We start from the raw sequence: 18,597 nt of genomic DNA, 5'->3' as shown, positions 1-18,597 counted from the left end.
TAATCGTATCATAAAAACCTCATCCCATGACCTCGTCTAAACCTCATTATCTCCCAGGGGCTGGCTCAGTTGATTAAGTGTTCAACTTCAGCTCAGGTCATGATCTTACAGTTCGTGGGTTTGAGCCACGCATTGGGCTCTGTGCTGACAGCTCAGAGCCTGGAGCCTGCTTTGGATTCTCTGTCTCTTTCTCTCTCTACCCCTCCCCTGCTTACACTCTGTCTGTCTCTCTCTCTCAAAAATAAATGAAACACTAAAAAAAATTAAACCTCATAACCTCCCAAGGGCCCCACCTCCAAATATCATCACGTTGGAAATTAGGGCTTCAACATACGAATTTGGAGAGATACAAATTTTCCATCCTTCACAAGGGACAAATATAAACATTCTGTTGGTAGATAACAAAAACATAATTTGCATAAACACAGGACTTCATAGCTCTTCATATGTGAAAGTCCTGGAGTTTTAAATGATCATAACCTAAAATGAATAAGAAGAATGAGGTGACTACTAAAGAAAGTGAGTACAATATTATTTTAATCCAGTTTTTTTTTTTCAGGTCACAACAGCTGTAATAACTGGCAGCTTATTCTCAGCTCACCCAGCATGCAATTGTAAGAATCCAACTCTTCCTCTACATCCCTAGACTTTCAATTTATTTTTTCACCAGTTTTGGGATTCCCCAGGGGACACCTTACATATACTTGCAAAACTCACCTGTCTGCTTTTAGTTAGAAGTGACAATAATTCACATTTCCCAGGATTGCTGTCTGGATTAAGGGGGTTAGGATGTGAGAAAGCACTCAGTAAGCAATAAAGTTCTATACAAAAGAAGAAGTGTGGTAGAGAGCAGGCAGTCTCTTTGTGCAGGAGATGCCCATCTACCCAGCAATGAATCACTCCTTCCCCCGGTGACTGTCCCTTAGCTGCCATTCCTCTCTGGGAATTGTCCTTGGAGAACCTCACCCAAGGTCATATTCCTTTCTTGTAGGCAGCCTTCATCCAACGGCCACTCTGTGGGAACATGGAGGAGGTCATAAATGCTTGAATCCTTGGCTTATTTGGGACCATGCTAAGGGTCATTTCAGTTGCAGGCCTTTCCTTGGGATTGGCCGAGTCCTCTGTTGTGCCTCTACCCTAGCACGCCTTCTTTCTCCTTCTGTCACATCCTACTTCCTTCCTTCTACCTAAGGTTATTAATTCCCAGAGCATAGTCTAATATGCTTTCTTCATGCCAATCGTGGTCTTAAACTCTACTTCCTGGAGGAGGGAGCTTCTTGGGTGTAATTTTCCCTTTCCTTCAACTTTTAAGTATTTAGTGCATGTGGATGAAAGAGAATGCAATAATTTATTGATTCATTTCTCAAATGAGCATTCATTTCACATCCATTATTACATCTTCTAGACAAATAGAACACTTGTCCCTGAGGGTAAGTTTCAGGTCAGTTTGGGAAGAAAGGATCCAGTGAAGAAATTCAGATATTAGTAAAAATTAGTAAAAATTATCTTTCTGGTAAACTGCAAGTTGCTGAATCTAAGTGCTTTGAAAGCTTAACAGAAGGCAGCAATAGTGTGACCTGGAATGTTTCGTGACATTTTGGAATCAGAGACCGAGAGAATTTTGGAGTTAGAGATGATGGTAGAAATGCTCTAGTTTTAGAACTCTGTTAAAAATGACGTAATTGAGTTCCAGAAAAAACAAGGAACTTTCCCCAAAATCACAATGCTAAAGTCATAGCTGAACCTTGAAGAAGGGGTTAAATTTTAGGTAACAGATAAGTCACCCTAGGGTTTCATGGTCTCCTTAGACTCCTTTAGAATAGTCATTAATTCTAGGACTGTCCACACTCTGTGAGGGTCTGATCTTCTTTCTTCTTTGTCACAGATGTCAACAATCACTGGTGTATGCTCAACACTGTCCATGTCATTCTGGGATCTGTATATGTTTGAGCAAAGCATGGTACCCCAGGAAGGTGTCTGAGGGCCATAGCCCTGCTTTTTATATTTACTGCCCATGACTGCCATGGCTGGTTCATCCTGCCCATGAAGCTGCCATTCGTCCCTCCATTTCCAGTTCCTGGGGGCTCAGCTAAAGCTGCTCTAAAGCAAAAGTCACAAATCACCTCTTTGTGTGATCCTGATGTCATTTGAAACATTACATTATAGCCTCTCTCTTCTGTGCTCCTTCCTTCCTTTGATGTAGTGTGATTTAAATATCTCCAACAGCTCTGTGATATGGTTTACAACAGTAGTATTTCAGGCTGACTTTTCATGAGAAGCTTAGAAGGTGACTCACAATTATAGTGATCATTCCCCTCTAGCCGAGATTCAGAGACATCAGAGAAAGGCCAATGGGGGAAGACCTGTGTGTCTTCTTATTGACCAAGAGCCCTAGCCAATCTTGTGGAGTGGTGTGCAATTGGAAAAGCTGAGAAACTCTGCAGGGCACTTGAGAGAAAATCAGCCAGACTTCAGTGATGCTATGTTAGAAGAATTAGAAATTTTTATAACAGTTGGTGATTTGAAGTTGTTGATGACTGTACTGGCTTTTGGGCTACAGAGGCTAACTGTTAGTGTGGGAAGGTACGTGATTTCTTAAATGGAAAACATCGTAAGCAGTCATTTACTAATGTATCCTTTACCTTATTTTGAAGTCATGATTTACAAAGTGAATCAGCAACTCCAGCTGAAATTAGAGAATAAAACTTTTTCTACAACCCTATCATTATAACGAATGTAAGTTTTATGTATCTCTTCTAAGCTTTTTACATGTTCAGTTAGAACATAATGGAGAGATGCCATTTTGTTTCTTCATTAGCAAACATACATTTTCTATACTTATTTTCTATTGAGTGATTATGCAATAATTAACTTAATTATTCCCCCAGAATTAATATAATCATTCTCCTGTTTTTGAGACTTGAATTTGTTTTTATTTTTCACAATTATAAATGATACTGGAAATGAACATCCTCATTGTGTAACTTTTTCCACATATTGCATTATGTCTTGAAGAATAATTCTCCAAAGTGGAATTGCTGGTTTAGGAAGTACAAATGTTGTGATTATTATTTTTTTAAATGTTTGTTTATTTATTTTTGAGAGAGAGAGAGAAAACACAAGTGGGGGAGGGATAGAAAGAGAGAGACACAGAATCCGAAGCAGGCTCCAGGCTCTGAGCTGTCAGCACAGAGTCGAACATGGGCTTGAACCCAGGAATGGTAAGATCATGACCTGAGCCAAAGTTGGACACTTAGCTGACTGAGCCACGAGGCATCCCTCAAATGTTGTGATTCTTAAAATATATTTGGGCTATAAGTGAGATGCACTAATTTACAACTCCACTGAGTATTACTTTATCAGGTAGGAAAAGTCTCATTTTAGTTTTTATTTGCCTTTCCCATTAATCCTACAGAGAATTGATCACTAATAAAGGTTATTCTCTTACAGAAAGTTCTACAGTCTATTGAATGTATAAGTCAGGGTAGTGTGAATAATTTAATAGCGTGGTGAAAGGGGTTTGTACAACTCCAGTCCAGTGTGGTGCTGGTGCTGTGACCCAAGGCGGTGGCACTGCCAGCACTGGGCAACAATGTCTCCAGGACCGAGTGTGGAGACACTGAGGCAAAGCCCAACTCTACTGAGAGACACCTTCAGGTGCGACTGTAGGAGGCCAGGCTCTGGTGCAAGGCTGGTCCCCAAACAGCTGTTCCACCATGGATACAACCAATTGACAGGGAGACCTTGATAGACACTGAAACCTAGTGTGCACATATACACACAGATGGAAGGGATGTGGGAACTTTTGATGGGAGATGAGGTAAAGCATTAGGATGGGAAGAACCAGAAAATGTGCTTGTTACTATAAATATGACTGGCTTTTGTTTTATCATCTCAGGCCAGTTTTGTTTAAGGAAATGTACATTAAAGAAGAAATGCCTTTAGAAATTTTCTATTGAATCTGATGACAGTTTTTGCTTTAAAACGTTTCAAATTACAATATTGGGAAGTCATTTCATCTCCAATTTTGCATTTAACCAAATATGAAATGTATATTTTTCAAGGGATTTTTCAGCATGTTATTGAAAAGATCACTTCCTATATCAAATTAAAATAATAAACACAATTATTTAAAAATATTTATTGAAGAGACACCTGGCTAGCTCAGTCTGTTGAGCATTTGACTCTTGATTTTGGCTCAGATCATGATCTCACAATTTGTGAGATCTGGCTCCCTGTCCAGCTTTGGACTGACAATGTGGAGACTGCTTGGCATTATCTGTCTCCCTCTCTTTCTGTCCCGCCCCCAGCTCATGCTCTCTCTCTCTCTCTCTTATAAAATAAATAAATAAACATTAAAAATATTTATTGAAGATTTATTCTGTGTAAGGAATTCAGTGGATTAAAGAATAGTAAAGAATAATCCATTTCTACTCTCTGATAATCAAAAATGATTAAGTTGCTGACATGATTGTAATTAGGTAGACAACTTCTTTCATTTCATAGAGATGAGATATTACATGATCTCTTTGTTTTTGCTATATATACATTTTAGTTATTTAAAAAACTGCTTGGAATAAAATTTTTAATTTTCTCTTTTGCTTATATAGAAACAGTTATGGTATTCTTAATGACTTCCTGTGGGTTTTGATTCTGTTCAAGTCGCTTGAGTCATACATCTTAGGAGTATTCATCAGATATTTTCTACATATCATGTATGCTGATAAAGCTGGGCTGGCTATTGATGTCTTCTTGTTTCAATCACTGCCATCCTTATTAAAATTGCTAAGTGGAGTCTAGTCACCAGAAGACTTAGTGTCAAAGCAATTATGCCAAAAGAATCACAGCAGACTCCAGACTCAGTTTTAACCAATTTATTTTTCTAGTCTCTTTTTAATTTGTATGCCTAACTTTCAGAGGCAGAGTCTCTCCAAGAAGAGGCTTGAAATACCTCCAGACCTTTGGTGCTGAGGATCAGGAACGATTGAATACTGAATTCAGTGACTTAGATCTCATTTTTTAGAATATGGGCCTCCCTAGAATAAGGATCATAGTAAGCGCCTTCACTCAGATGCTGAAATGTATTCACCTGTGGAAGCTTAGAGTTTTCTCTTCCAGGATATGGAAAACATCCACATATACCTTTACCTACATTACCTGGTATTAACAACCCCTAGAGTAAATTCAACTTAATGTTTTAATTTAGATTGTGTAACACAGTTGGCACATGGATATTACTTCTTATGAATTAGTAATTAAAATTTTCTTCTAAAATGTATACTATTGTGACTTTTAATATTCTTCTTTCTGAAGAGAGAAAAATGTAAATCAGATGAGGAGCAGTTACAATGCAATGTTCAGCTACTGGCTGGGAGAGGAATGAAGAGGGAAATGAAAAAAAGATGTACCAAGACTTCAAGTCCTTAGATTTAATTAAAAGCTGCTCTTTTTGTTTGCCTTTTTGGCATGGCTGCAGATTAATATTTTTTTTCATCTTTCTATAAAATTAAAAATGCCCATTGTTGCTTTTTTAGTGGATGGAAAAAAGTTTTTCAATCAGTCTTTGAAATAATACTTCAAACCAATAACCAAACCAATAACCAGTCATTTTGAAAAAGCAAAAAGAAACCTTAAGGAATCTAAAATTAAAATTCCTAAAAAGCCGACATTTGACTTATCTTAGTTATTGAGAATATTGTTAGTGACCAATTCTTTCATTTTACAAATATCCAACTTATTTATTAGCAGGAAAGATTTAGATTTAAGTGTCTAGACTTTTCTTATGTAAGCCTATAGTTAAAATGCTGGTTTTCTTACTCTGATTTTCATGTGCATTCATTTCTACCCCATATGAAGCTCACTGTACGTTGATTTGCTCATTATTGTGTCTGTTGCTGTGGTAGGTGTTGAAGTGGAGATTCCACTCTTAGATACACACAGGACAGGGCCCAGGAACAGGAGAATTGATACAAGTTAGCACCGGCAAGATTGGCAATAGAAAAAATAACATTCTCTTGATGTTTAGCTTGTTGAAGCGATTCTAATAGAGGGGATTTTGTTAATACAAACCTATTAAAAGAAACACTAAGAGATTATATCATATGTCTGGAAGGATTTCTGGAGATTACCTAGTTCAAATCTTTCATTTTGCAAATAAGGACATTGAAGCTCAGACCTCACAGACAATGATAGAAAACTGGTAGAGGATTCAAATTTTATTACCTTCTATTCTTTTGTTACGACAAGAGCTATTGTATAAAGGGGCTAATTTGACCACCAGTCATAGATGTAGGCCTGTCATTTCTAGGCATTCTGAGCTAGAAAATAAAGAACTTCATGTGTTTACCAATTGGCATGAATATAAAGTTTTTTGTTTTCAAATGTAGGATTTATTATTATTCAGGTACAATGTTCCAGGGAGGACGGCCATTGGAAAGATAGTGTGTTGTAATTCCATGGGAAACAGGGCCACCTGGGGAAGCACCAGGATCCATCAGCAGCCAGGAGGGTCAGGGGGAGAGCATGGGCAAGAGCCTTTATTATGGTTTCTGTGGGAAGGAACGAGTGAGGCAGGGTAAGCAGGCTTAGGATTGGCTAGTTGGAGTAATTTCAGTAGGCTGGGGTATAGGGGCTCTCTTGAGTTATCTGGTACCTGGCCCTAAGGTGATTAGGACAGGAATATTAATCTGGAAAGTAAAAACTCTATAGAGAAGGAGTGAGGAGATGTGAGCTCCACATTGGTTGGTTCACATAGGAAAGTCATGCTGGTAGAGGTTCATTTGGTATCTCTAGTAATTAACTCACCCTGGGGAGGCAGTCTTTCCCTGGCCAGCAGGGTTGTAGATGCCAAGATATCAAGAATGAAGAAAATAAGAAAACAGAGTTAATACAGTCTCTCTTTTGGGGCGCCTGGGTGGCTTAGTTGGTTGAGAGTCCGACTTTTGATTTCAGCTCAGGTCATGATCCCAGGTCCTGAGATTGAGCCCTGCATCAGGCTCTGTGCTGAGCCTGGAGTTTGTTTAAGATTCTCTCTCTCCCTGTCTATCCCTCTTCCTTGCTTATGCTCTCTCATACATACATACATACATACATACATACATACATACATATATACATACATACATACATACATATATATACATACATACATACATACATACATACATTCTCTCTTTCAAAGAACATGCATTTTATTCTTTTTGGGTATAGGACTGCCATTTGAGAGAACTAGTTTTGATTATCTGTGATCGTATTTAGTTTAGTTTGTTTTTACATAAGCCAGAGTTTCATCATATAATCTTGTTTCTCTTTAGACAAGATAACTAAATATTTCTGGAGTTACATGTCATTTGAACCATGGCAATAACTCGAGCTCTCCAAATGAAAAGTGATAATGTAAATTTTCAAAATACATATATTTCTATGACTAGTAATTACACTCCCACACTTAGGAGGATGAATTTGTTAATTTACTGTAGGAAAAACCCCTAAGTATACTACGAATTACAACAGGTTATATTTAAAAAGTATACTTATAAGTTCATGTGTTGAAACTCGGAAAAATCTTTGTTTTGGAAACAGTTTTAACAAACTGAAGGTGGGGTCCCGTTAGCCACCTTTACCATATTTAACCCAGTTGTAGCTAAACTTTTAATTCAAGGGTCCCAGAATTTAATTAACTGAAATGTTGACAGTAGGAATGTTTGCAGCGTGAGAGAAAGAAGGATGTGTTTGTGCAGAATATGTCTCTTGTGAAATAGGCATCATTAGGTTTTATACTCTCTTACCACGTCCCCCACAGCCCCCAACCCAACCTAATCCTTCCAACACGAACAAAACTACATACCTCGTTCTCTACACCCCTGGGCCTCCAGTCACTCCTGCACTTCCTCACACCCAGAAATGTATGCATCCAACTGCATAATGTTATAAAAACATATTTTACTTTTCCTTCTAAAGCAATCCCAGTGTCGTTTAGCACAGCTAAATGCTAGCAGGAAAGCAACTTTCTCAAACTGAACCACATTGAGATGTAAAACATTGCTAACTATCTCCTGACATTCTCAAAGTATTTGAGTTTTACAAAGAAGATACTCATGTCTTAGATGGAACTGTAATGGAGGGCATGAGTGAGGTGTGTATCTTCGGTAGTGTGACAGTGTTAAATGTATATGGGAGTAATAACGTTTTTAGCAGAGAACTATCAGGTGGGCATATCAGCTCAGTATGCCCAGGTCCTCTCCTGAGACTCCCTCTTAAAATAACACTGCAACATTCATCGGTAAAGGTACTGGGAAGTTCTGTAGTAAAGAAACCAGTTTAACTATGATTAGGTCAGCTCCCTGATACCATCTGTCTTTCTCACAGTCTCTTCCATTCTACGAATCCTAAATATACATATGAGAGAGCTCATGGTTTGGACTTGCTTTTTAAAAAAAACTGTACAACATTTCATCAAATGATTCATTAAACTGACAATTATTATTTTCCTCTATCCTTAATACTCACATTTTACGTTTTGCTGGTGTTTTTATAAACTTCCTGTAATGAAGAAACAACCAAAACCCCAAAACCATAAAAAAAAACCCCTCCAAAAACAGAAAACACAAACAAACCACCTTTGCATTTAGAAACATAAGATTTCCACCTAATTTGAAATTTCTGCCAATAATTTCACCAGATGAATGTGCCAAATACGTGACTATTTTTAGTTCTATGAGCTAAACAGCAGATACAGATCTGTGATTGAAGATAAACAATCTGTCAGCTAAATATTTTAAAATCACAAATATGATTCCCTCCTCATATACAGCATTAAATCGTTTTTGAAACAGGTTGATTTTGTCACTAAAGTATTTTTTTTTTAAATTTCCTCCATGGAGAGTTAACTAGTTTGTTTAAAAGGATGTTAACCTTTTCAAGTAGCCACTGCGTATTGTGTCGGAAATGTCTGCTTCTGCAGCCATTCCCCTGACGGCTAGTTTACAGTAGCCTGTCACTTTGACCTGGGTCTCTAGCGCTTATCATACGTATCACGGTTCTTGTCACAAAGGAATGCATTTTAAAAAGTAGCCATTTATAACTCCAAAACAATATTAATTCCTTCTCCTCATCATTGTCATTCTCTGTATGATGAGTAGAGATCTTAGAGATGCTTCCTTAATTTGACACAGGATCATTCTAAAATCCTAAATCCTATCATGGGAACTGAGATTCTATTTGATTGAGTCACTTGATACTTCTTTTTTTGATATTTGTTTGACCAGATGGGTCATTGGTTAAATAGTATGGTTCCATTATTTCTTTAAAAATAAGAAAATAAAATAGCCTTTCTTTCCCAGGTTTGTTTATTAAGAGTCATTTAAATTGCAAAAGAGCTACCCTCACGAGACTCCTGCCAGTTCTCTTTTAATGAGAGCACAAAACAACATTAAGGAAAACCAGGACAAATTTTGGGAGGTTTTGTACAAAATCACAAAAATATCAAATGTTGTCTTAGTCAGCTTGGGCTGCTATCACAAAATACCATAGATTGGGTGGCCCGTAAACAAAAATTTATTTCTCACAGTTCTGGTAGCTGAGAAGTCCAAGGTCCATGCAGCATCATATTATGTGCCTGGAGAAGGTCCGCTTCCTGGTGCATAGAGAGCCATCTTCTCTCTGGGTCATCGCATGGAGGAGGGGAAGAGGGGCCTTTGGGGCCTCTCTAATAAGGGCATTAATCCCATTCATGACCTAGGCACCTTTGAAAGGCCCCACCTCGACATATGCTGACATTGAGGATCAGGTTTCAGCATACAAATATCGGGAAACACAAACATCCCGTGTAGAGTAAACGCAAAATAAAAAGTTGAACAAATCATATTGTCAGTCAATCTTTTCTGCAAAGCTATCTACAGCTTTTCAATTCATTTAAAAATAAGTTTTAAGCTCTTTATCACAGAGATGGAAAGTATATTTTACTGAGATCTTTGAATTTAAGAAATTTATAATTTGTTGCTTTATTTTTACCAAAGTTTTATCGTGCATTTGTTTTTAGTTCCACAAATTTTTACCCTGAAAGTGAGAAACTCTTACCTTGAAGTTGATTATATTATCTGTTGTAGATTATGGGTTGGTGGCTTGACCTGATCTTTGGGATTTACAGCACAAATCCATGATCTTAGCACTGGAGCCAATGTGATAATATGGGCATTCCAATCTCCTCACTGTACCCCACGTTCATTTTATATTCAGTTTGTGTAAAGAATTTGTGAGTACAACCAATTTTTGGTGTACCCTCATATGCACCGTTGGCTCTTGGACTCAACCTCTATGTAAAAACTGTCTACGCCCTAAAGAGGTATGTGGCTGAGGTTAAGAAATCAGGATATGTAGTCAGTGTACCTGGGCTCAAACCCCGATTTTTCAGCAGTCCAGGTATGTGCTTAGGGAGGTTATTTAACCTGTCTGTTTAAAGTCTCTCATCTGTGAAAAGAGATGTAATGTAAAGATCTGTAATAATATAAGTAAGCCTCCTCCACAGCTCTGTAAGTTTAGTCTAAAAATGTAACACAGTGGAGGGCACTAAGTCAGTTGAGCGTAGACTTGGGCTCAGGTCATGATCTTGCAGTTCAATAGTTAGAGCCCCGTGTCAGGCTCTGAGCTGCTTCAGATTCTCTGTCTCCCCCTCCCCTGCTCACACTCTGTTTCTCTCTCAAAAATAAAATAAAAGTAGAAAACATTTAAAAATATAACCCCGTGAAAGTCAAGGGCCATTTTTGTGAGATTAAGAGCATGAGAAGGAGGGCAGGTGCATGAGGAGTTCTTGAAACAGGCAGGATGGGGTGGGTTTCCCCCCAGGCTTACCATCACCCCCATCTCTTGGTATATGCCCTCTCACTCGCCCATGTCGAGGACACAAACAGAGATGTTCTGTTGATCTCTGAGGACGGGGGCCACTGTTCACAGCCTGTTGAGTTAACAGCTTCTCAGAGAAGCGGAAGCACATTGTACTACCAGCCTCCCAATCACCTTTTGTGTCCTCAAGCACGGCTGCATGAAGTAGATTGAATACGGGGTAACCAAGAGTGGAGGTTTTCTTTTTACACATCATTGCCTATTTCCTTCTCTTCCCCCTCGGTTCTTTCAGGGAGCAATGATAGGCTTTGAAAGCACTTTAATTATTATGTAGATTAAAATAATCTAGCCTTCTCCAATGCCCACTGATTTAAAAACTTCTCTCTTAATTGTCATATTTTGTTTTTTATCTCCAAAAGTATTTCTGTCAAAGTTCAGCTCTATTGTAGCAAGAGGTCTGTATTGAAAATATCGTGAGTTAACATAAATCCTTTAAAATGCTAGTAACAATCAGGGAGCCTGGGTGGCTCAGTCAGTTAAGCAACTGACTTCAGCTCAGGCCATGGTTTTGCAGTTTGTGAGTTCAAGCCCCGTGTCTGTGCTGAGAGCCTGGAACCTGCTTTGGATTCTGTGCCTCCCCTCTCTCCCCAACTTGTGCTCTGTCTCTGTCTCTCTTTCAAAAAATAAACATTAAAAAGAAATAAATAAAATGCTAGTAACAATCATAATAAAATAAAAGCTGTAATTTTTATTAATGCCCTCATCCTGGAACGCAACATGTTAAGCATTTTGTTTGATATTCCAAATTATCTTCATAGATATTAATGCATTTTAGTGAACAAATTGAGTTTCGAAAAGTTGTGTCAGTATCTCAATTTGCACAACTTTATTTGACCCCACACTTGCATTCCTCATGTGACAGACATTTGATGATGGCCCAGTCACAAATTTTCACCTTCTTATTTCTTCATGTGAGGCTGATATGAAGACAGCCTTACAAATATCTATCAAAACATTATGACTGGTTTTTTTGTTTACCTGTTCTCAAAGCTTCCAGATACAGTTCAAAGTTGTCTCAATCCAAGGTATGGTGATTTTCCAAATGTGATTTGAGAAGCACACTTACAGACTCCTGAAGATTTTGTAAATTTGCTTGGTTATTCAGCTGCCAGAAGGTGACTTGTTGACTCATACTATTGAACAGTCCCTTGAAGCCAAAGGAAGGGCAGCGATTCGCTGTGACTGTTTGGACATGTTTTTGCCAAACCAGAAAACTTTTTGGATCTTGCCTGATAGGAATCTGTTTGGTCATAGAATCATCAGAGCTAATCCACTGACAAAGTTTTCTCTTTTGCAGTAAAAATAAAATGCTTCTTTGGGAGACATTTATACAGTCGTTCCTGGTTGGGCTACAGTTTTCTTTCCGCTCCTCTATCTCCTGCCTTTACTGTTCACTCTGTGGACAATAAGTACAGATGAGAGGGTGTGACAACATCTGCCTCCCTGCTTTCCGTTCCTGGAGCGATAATTCCGTGGGATGCACTTATCCTGATATTGGTAGGAAGAGGAATCCATTTTTCATGATTGAAAATAGCTGTTTTTTTCCTTCATCGAAAATGACAATTGTGCGTCACAGGAAAGTGGGAGCTTGGAATGAAGAAAGTGTCAGGATAAATTTAGCTTTTGTCTTTCTTCCTATCTCAATTTGGATATCGTTTGCAAGATGAGCACTGTTCAACCCTCAGGACCAAGGAGATGTTGAAAGGGGTGGGAAGAAGCACAGGTGCACTGGGCAGTGAACAATCAGATGCAATTCAATCAGTGGCTGTTTTTGTCTATCCTTGCAGGAGGGCCTTTTATGCTCTTTCTCTCTTGCCCCTATTTTTTTTTTCTTTGGTCGCCCTGTGTGATAAATAATAAGATCAACGGACTGGACACCAAGATTCTGGCCTCTCAGTTCAACCTGATAAATTACTGCTCTAAACGTACCATTTCTTACCCTCCTGCTGTGTTTTTTTAAAACTTCTTTTTGGCAGCTATAATGCATAGGAAGCAAAAATGTAATCTATGTGGGGTTTAACAGAGTATTTAATACATATGTATATGCATATACATACCTATGTGTGTAGATTCATACATACATATACACACAAAAATTACTGACATTTACTGACATTTGTGCAGGAGATTTGAATATTTAGGGACATAGTCTTTGGACTTTGAAGGCTAGATCAAGATCAAATGCTTAATCATCAATAAGCTATTGAGTTTGGAGAAAGTTTAGTACAGATAAAGATAGCTTCAATATATGCATTCCATTACTCTGAATTTCCTTTTAAATTTCTAGTCTTTTATCAGGAAGGTGAGAAATAGTGGTCATGTTGGCTGCAGAGGGGAAAGAGTGATGTGTGTTTGTGTAAGTAATGCTGGGGTGAGAATGAACGCACAGTTGAATGATGGGTTGATGGCTGGTGGGTAGCAACTATTAATCTTTTACACGACTTAATATCATAAAATCTGCAGGCTTGTCACAGACTTGGGAAAAAGATGTGGGTCTTACAGTTCTAGCCCATTATCACATCAGTGGCAACTGAAACATAGGGCTACCAGTAAGTATTTTAACAATTATATTCGCACGTGTACCCTTCAGAAATCATTGCGATACTAACACTTCTATGTCATCCTAAAAAGCAGCAGACTTAGTTGGTTAATAGTTATTCTTTCAGGTTTCCCCCGGAACCTCTTTTCGTGAACCATATCTTCACTTTTAAAAAATGTCTTTTTGTTTTTAATGTCTTTCTAATTTAAGGATGGTATGCTATGTTGCACATTTCAAATGCACAAAAGCAGATCATTTGAATAAAAATAATTATCGTTTCTTGAATAAGAATCTTCCATAGATTTAATAACGATTTTTATTTGAAGAGTTCTTTTGATTAATGTGCATACCCAACAATCTGCTAAGGCAGATAGGATGTTTCATTTTCCAGTGGAAAGCCTGTGGTTTGGGGAAGTGACTAAGGTTCTAGAGTGAGTCAGAGTCAGGACACAAAGCCAGGAACCCACTAATTCCCTCCAGTTTTAGCTCCACCCTACAACTAAACAAAAGGAGATTCACCCTTGAATAATGACCTTTCAATTAACCTCACAAACAATAGTTCATTTAACATTCACAGCTACTCAGTGAGAGAAATATTATCTCCCTTTTACAGATACAGAAACACGATCTCAGGAATGAAGTTTCCAGGTCTGTTGGTTTGGAGAGTATTAATAGGCAAAAATGTGAAGGGTAGTTTCTGACTCCTAACGTTTGGAATATTATAGCATAATAGAGGTTTACCACCTTTCAAAAAAGACTGCTTTACCCCCTTTTTACTCCTTGTGACAGGATATTATCCGATTCATGTTTTGGCTCAAAGCATGTGGAAATAAAGGTCAAATGCTGGTCAAGCCATCCAGCTTCTCTACTGAGCAGATGAAAAAGAAGGTAAACTTATGATTGCTAAGAAGATAATTGAAGCTGGAGTTGTCAGAAGACATGGGTAGGGGAACACAGGAAATGGATATTGTAATGAAGTCAAAGTATGTCGTCGTATGAATGTAGCTACTATTAGTGATGCAAGAAAATCTACATGTGACTTGTGTTAGACGATTTGAGAAGAAAGTGTCTTTTCTCCTCACTCACTGAGTTGCAGTCTCGTGCATACCTTTCATAGGAGGTAGCTAAATCTATTTTTGTTTCAATTCCATGTATCTTCAGAGTGGTTAGTTCCTAATTTCCTTGCATTAAAAAAAATTAAAAGAACCATCTGCTGAAGTTTTAGCTTGTTCATTGGATTTATTCATTCCTTTCCCCCTTTCAGATGGTGTTTGAGTAGATAAATAAGACCAAGGAAATGGAAGATTGCAAGTAGGCAAAGTCAAGGAATAACCCAGCTTTATAATAAAGTTCATCTTTGCTTTGAGTTTCTTTATAACCTGGGCAAAAAGTGACAAGTTCATTGAACTTTAATGGAAATACTTTCCAGAACTTTAGAAAAGGAACTCTCAGTGATCTAATGGAAATGATATTCAAAAACATTTTCAGCGATACAATCGTATTCCCAACTCTCCTAGCTATCTTTAATGAAATCAGAGGGCTTAATATTAAAGTGTGACTCAGTGCAAGCACATCTGGGGGCCCAAACAACTGATAAAAAAATCTGGTGGTCTGTGATAGTCCATGGCCAGAACTGGAGAACCAGCCTAGAGGAGTATAGGTTAGGATGTCCTTAAGACAACCTTATCTCAAGTTCATGCATCTCAGGCAGACTTTTGAAAGGAAAGAGCAGAGTTGGAGGCCATGCTCTCTAACTGTGGAGGGCTGAGAGATACCATTGAGATGCAATAAGGAAAAAGCCAGAACCCAAAGCTCCTGGCCTCATGACAGCAGCTCCAGGCAGAGAGGTTATCCAGCAGAACAAGCCAGCTGACCCCATGGCTGCAGCCACAGCTCCAGTTATTGGACCAGCTTTCCACATCCTCAGTCCTTGGCTGTCACATTCTCCGTCTCTGGCACTCCTGCTCCACAGCTCCACCGCTCCACCAGCTTTTTGGCCCTTGCTGTCCTTCCCAGCGCTGCCTCTTGGATCACAGACTGAACCAACAGCCAATTCTTATTTTTCCAGTACCAACTCTCCCTTGCACTTGGCTGATTCAATCTTGCCAAGCTTTGTGAAGGGCCAGACAGGACAAAAGTCAGGCCTGGTGATGGTCTAGTATATCATTTTGGCCACTGATCAAACTCGTATGCTCTAGAAACAAAACAAGTTATTTAGCACCGAAGTGCTCTCACAAAAGGCAAGAAGGCTGTGTTCTGGGGGAATACCTAGGCAGAACTGAATCATTTTGCTTATACATGGCTGATCTGGATCTCAAATCCATGCCCGCTGTTCCTTAGCTCAAGATTGTATTTTCAACTAACCCAAACCAGCCTATTAGCCTTTTGCCATTTGAAATTCACACTGTCATAAATCCATAGGATTTTAGAGCATCTTCATGATAATCCAGACTAAAGGCTATTAATATGTACAGAAAAGCCTGTGATTCAGACATGCTTCACAGATGTGCACACTGCACTTAAAAAAAAATAAAGCAAAACTTGATGAACAACTTCTAAAATTCTTAAGATTTTATGCTCAGCTCTGTAATCTGGATTTCTAGGTTTTCTGTAAAATTAGCTGTGCCACTTTTGGACTCTCCTTCCCATACTCTGCAAATGGCTTGAAATGTAAATGGCTTTGGCCCCTCTTAGACTAGCCATTCACTCTCTAGTTCCCTCTGCCTATAGCCTCCTGATGTCTCCCTGACCTAGGGTCCAAGTTGCTATTTATCATATTTACCATTGCTATTTACCAATATCAGTTAGCCTTGTCCTCACTTCTATCACCTTCCCAGTCCCTGCTACCATTGGGTGTGGGCTACCTGAGGTCATCAGCCACACACATGTTACCACTGAGGGATTGCAGGCCCAAAGAATGGTCCCAAACTTAGTAGTCAGGATTAGATCTGTTAGGCCCAGCTTGAAGTTGGGGAGTATTTCTTTTTGTTCTCTTATATCTTACTTTCCATGTCTGTATAGATTCATGTTTTAAAACCAAGGAGTATAATAATGAACATTATGTATTAAATAGTTATCTGTTACCTCAAATAAAATGTACTTATATGCCCAAATATCTTCATAATCGATTATCTGTAGACCATTTCAGGAATCTTGGTATGTGCATTGTTTTCCTTAAAACACCATTCTTCAGAATTCTACTTTTTCTGGGGCACCTGGGTGGCTCAGTCGGTTAAGCGTCCGACTTTGGCTCAGATCATGATCTCACAGTTTTTGGGTTCGAGCCCCGCATTGGGCTTTGTGCTGACAGCTCAGAACCTGGAGCCTGCTTCAGATTCTGAGTCTTCCTCTCTCTGCTCCTACCCAGCTTGCTCTCTGTCTCAATCTCTCAAAATAAAGACATAAAAAAAAAAGAATTCTACCTTTTCTTTTACTTTCCCCATCAATATTAGAAATTTACTCCCCAGTTCCAACTCTTAGATGTTATTTTGGCAGGAGGATTTATGAAATTCCATTGCACATCTTGAACTAATGTGTTTTGATGAGACAGAGTTTTATGTCTAAAGTCCATATGATTTTAAAATAAGTCAGACGTTTCACTTAAAATATATAATTTCATTTAAAAACTCAGGAGAATAAATTTCTTAACATTATTGACACAAAATATACAGAGTATTACATGTATGGATTCTTTTGCTAGTTTTGCTCAAGTGTCTGTCTATGCCTGATCTGTGTAGTAGGCTTGAAGGTGTCATTATTCAAAGATAATCTGAAATTTACCTGAAGGGAAGAGGCATACAATTCAGCATATAGAATTGAGGCTGGGGATTGAAATGAAGTTTCAAGGAATTCATGGACGTGGGGACAGGAACTTGAGTGCCTAGGTAGACTTGGAATGACTCAGGTCATCCTTCCCTTGCCCTCCTTTTTCCTTTTCTTCTCCTTCTCTTTCTCTGTCTTTCTCTCCCTCTCTTTGTGCCTTCCCTATCTCTCTCTCCCTCTTCCCTGACACATGCAGGAACTAAGAAATAAGGTACAGACAGACTCCTTCAAATATATAAAGCAAGGGAAGGCTCATTCATGAAAAATACACCATTTCCCATTTCTGTATTTTTCTCTTTCATGTTTTTGTTTGTTAAGTAGACACAGCCCTAAGCTCCTTCCAAAATGGCCCCAAGCAACAGAGAGAATGTATTTTAAGCTCTTTTTCGTTATGCATTAACTTTTATATTTTGTCTTTTTTTTGAAATAGTATTTTTAAATAGAATACTTAGGAAAGAAGAAATGGTAAAGAAAATTATTATTGGAAAAAAAAAAAGCCTGCAAAAATATCTAAATTGTACATTATCTTGCTGGTGCAATCCGAGCCCTGCCGCAGACTTCCCAAAGCATATTGGCTCCGGCTTTCTGGGGGAAGGTGCTCTGGATGTCTTTTAAAAAGCACACATGCTGCTCCATGTGGTGTGGCAGCTGCTAAGGTAATGATGCATTTTTAGTGAAAAAAAACCACCATAAATAAACATACAAAAAATCATATGAAACCCTCTCCAACTAAGCACGAAATTTGGCAGCAAGTTAAGAATCTAAAAAAAAAAATCATAACCGATAAGATAATATACTCGTCCAACCAGCCATTTCCAAATTGTAGTTCTACCTACGTATTTATGCACATATTTATATAACACATATCATTATTATATTTACCTTTTCAATATGCCCAAGAATTTAATCCATGGTTTCCAATGCTAATATATTCCAAGAGTGTGTGGAGGACTCAAGATTAAATGCCTCTGCCACTATGTAAAATTAATAATGAATCAACTAATTTTATAATTTACTACTTTTACGGTTTCATAAAATTAAATGAAGACTTCACTTTTTTGTCTGAGTGATACCTACAAGAAATCATTAGCAAATAAATATGTTTTCCTGTTTTCTTCTGACTACTAGCTATTTGTAAGGTATACATTAAAAGGATCTGAAATCCTTTATTTGTGTGAAGGAGTCTGAATCTCGGCACTGATGCCTCTTTATCTGAAATAACTCAAAGTTGGTAATTGATTCTTAAGGGAATTCAAAGCCAGACTAACTGTCTATTAACAAACAAAAAAGATGAAGAACTTACTGTCTGAGTATAAGTACTGAAAAGATCTCACAAC

The sequence above is a fragment of the Suricata suricatta genome, chromosome 3 (genome assembly GCF_006229205.1).
Source record: "Suricata suricatta isolate VVHF042 chromosome 3, meerkat_22Aug2017_6uvM2_HiC, whole genome shotgun sequence".
NCBI lineage: Eukaryota > Metazoa > Chordata > Mammalia > Carnivora > Herpestidae > Suricata > Suricata suricatta.
Note: the sequence above shows the minus strand (reverse complement) of the source record.